Source organism: Triticum dicoccoides, chromosome 2B (assembly GCF_002162155.2).
Source record: "Triticum dicoccoides isolate Atlit2015 ecotype Zavitan chromosome 2B, WEW_v2.0, whole genome shotgun sequence".
Classification (NCBI taxonomy): Eukaryota; Viridiplantae; Streptophyta; class Magnoliopsida; order Poales; family Poaceae; genus Triticum; species Triticum dicoccoides.
Genome location: NC_041383.1, coordinates 179,039,884 through 179,043,278, shown reverse-complemented (window position 1 = coordinate 179,043,278; position 3,395 = coordinate 179,039,884).

The following is a 3,395-nucleotide window of genomic DNA, read 5'->3' as shown; positions in this document are numbered from 1 at the left end:
AGGCTGTAGCTAGAGCCAGACTCACAACACCAGAGTCAGAGTCTTCCTCAGACTCAACCTTCGCCTCCTCAGAAGCAGACTCCTCCTATGAATCCATTTCCTTGCCAACAAAAGCACGAGCCTTGCGAGATGAGCTCTTCTTGTGTGATGAAGACTTGGAAGAAGACTTGGAGGATTTCTTCTTCTTCTTGTCATCAGAATCATATTATTTGCTCTTCTTATTATTCTTCTTCTCATTGTACCACTATGGCACTAGTAGAAAAAGGGTCAAACGTGAAGCACATTAGTGCCGGTTTGTATTAGAGCTGGCACAAATGTATACATTAGTGCCGGTTCCAACGGCTAGCCGGGCCGCTCTCATTAGTACTGGTTCGTGACTAACCTTTAGCACCGGTTCGTGCCACGAACCGGTACTAATGAGAGTGGTGGCAGGATGTTGTCAGTCTGGGCCCCCTCCAGCACCTTTAGTACCGGTTCTTGGCACGAACTGGTACTAAAGGTTGTCCTACATAAACCCTTCGTCCACCCGAGCTCGCTCTGTTCTTCCCCTTTCCCCTCTCCTCTCTGTTCTTCCCCTCTTCCTCTCGAGCTCATCACACATTTTGCCCAAAATTTGTCAAGATTTGAAGGCCCCCATCCATTCAAATGATCACAAAGGTTAGCAACTTTGTCCTTTCATCTCTCATTGCTAGATTAGCTCTTGCAATGCTTTATATAGTTATTAATTTGTGAGTTTAGTAATTTGGGAGGAAATACATATATGTGCTAGTATTTGATTTATATGCAATTTGAGGTCAAAAATAACACTTAGTTTGCATATGTAGGTGTGGTTTACTTAGTGCCTTCTAAATCTCCGTCGTAACCACCGTCGATCGCCCGCACCGTCCCGTCGCTGGCACCACCTTGTGGTGAGCCTCTTGTTCATGAAATTTTATATAAAAAATTGATGTTTGTGTGATTTGGATATATAGTTACTCGTATAATAATTATCTTACCCGTACGTTGTCTGTTATACATAGTGCCATGGTTTTGATATCCGTCCCCGTCGGCCCTCGTCCTTGTTATGATTCAGATGTGGAATATTCTCTTTTAAAACTATTTGTTGCATTTTGTGTTTATGACAAATTATGCCCATAAAGTTGACATAGATATTTTTATCTAGGAGGTATGTGAACCGGAAATTCCAACCGACCCTATTGTCGAGAGGTTAAATTTAGTTGAAAGAGAAAATGAGTACATGAAAGAAAAATTGAAAAGAATTGAGGGGGAGAAGATGGAATTGGAGTTGCATGTTGCCGATGTCGTCGATGATCACAAGATCAAGATGGAGAAAATGCGCTTGAAGATTAGAAAGATTAGAAAATATGCCATCAATAGTGAGGCTTGGTATCATTATGTTGTTGGATCAATTGTTACCTAAGTTGCGATCTTGATCGCATTTGTTGTTGCATTTAAATGCTTTAGCTAGAGAGTTATTTGTTTGTTGCATTTAAGTTTTGTATGAACTTTATGTATGAACTTGTATTAATTTGGTCTATTCGGTGTTGTGTAATGAAGATGAGCCGGCAATGGATGTACGATGACCGATGCTCTCCCCAGTTCGTTGAGGGCGTGCATACTTTTCTGCTTGCGGCTGAGGCAAACAAGCGGGCGGATGGTTTTATGCCTTGTCCATGTGCTGGCTGTAAGAATGGTTGCAATTACTCTACGTCAAGAACCATTCACGTCCACCTGTTTGAGTCCGGTTTCATGCCCCACTATAATGTTTGGACCAAGCACGGAGAAAGAGGGGTTATGATGGAAGACAATGAAGAAGAAGAGGACGACGACAGCTATCCTGGCCATGGGTTCCCTGAATACGATGATACAACAATGGGGGAAGAAGCTGAGCCGGTAATGCGGGAAGAAGCTGAGCCGGCAATGCGGGAAGAAGCTGAAGAAGAGGCATCAGATGAGCCCGTTGATGATCTAGGTCGGGCCATTGCCGATGCAAAGAGAAACTGCGCAAGTGATTTGGAGAAGAAGAAGTTGCAGCGCATGTTAGAGGATCACAAAAAATTGTTGTACCCGAATTGCGTAGGTGACAAGAAAAAGCTGGGCACCACACTGGAATTGCTGCAATGGAAGGCAGAGAATGGTGTATCTGACAAGGGATTTGGAAGGTTGCTGGTAATGATAAAGGATATGCTTCCAAAGGACAACGAATTGCCCGAGAGTACGTACGAAGCAAAGAAGGCTGTCTGCCCTCTAGGGTTAGAGGTGCAGAAGATACATGCATACCCTAATGATTGCATCCTCTACCGCGGTGAGTACGAGGATTTGAACGCTTGCCCGGTATGTGGTGCATTGCGCTATAAGATCAGCCGCGATGAGCATGGTGATGTCGAGGGCGAGCGCCCCAGGAAGAAGATTCCTGCCAAGGTGATGTGGTATTCTCCTATAATACCACAGTTGAAACGTTTGTTCCAAAAGAAAGAGCATGCCAAGGCGATGCGATGGCACAGAGAAGACCGTAAGAAAGACGGAAAGTTGAGAGTACCCGCTGACGGGTCGCAGTGGAGAAAAATCGAAAGAAAGTATGGGAAGGAGTTTGCAGATGACGCAAGGAGCGTATGGTTTGGTCTAAGCACAGATAGCATTAATCCTTTTGGGGAGCAGAGCAGCAACCATAGCACCTGGCCTGTGACTCTATGTTTGTATAACCTTCCTCCTTGGTTGTGCATGAAGCGGAAGTTCATTATGATGCCAGTGCTCATCCAAGGCCCTAAGCAACCCGGCAACGACATTGATGTGTACCTAAGGCCATTAGTTGAAGAACTCTTACAACTGTGGAATGGAACAGGTGTACGTGCGTGGGATGAGCCCATGGGGGAAGAATTTGACCTAAAGGCGTTGCTGTTCGTGACCATCAATGATTGGCCTGCTCTCAGTAACCTTTCAGGATAGACAAACAAGGGATACCGCGGATGCACACACTGTTTGGATGGTACCGACAGTATATATTTGAATAGTTGTAAGAAGAATGTGTACCTGGGACATCGTCGATTTCTTCTGAGCAGGCATCCCGTAAGAAAGAAAGGCAAGCATTTCAAAGGTGAGGCGGATCACCGGACGAAGCCTCGCCACTGTACTGGTGCTGATGTACATGATATGCTCAAGGATTTGAAGGTGATATTTGGAAAGGGTCCTGGCGGACAACCTGTTCCGAAGGACGCTGACGGACGCGCACCCATGTGGAAGAAGAAATCTATATTTTGGGACCTGCCATATTGGAAAGACCTAGAGGTCCGCTCCGCAATCGACGTGATGCACGTGACGAAGAATCTTTGCGTGACCCTGCTTGGCTTCTTGGGCGTGTATGGGAAGACAAAAGATACACCTGAGGCACGGGAGGA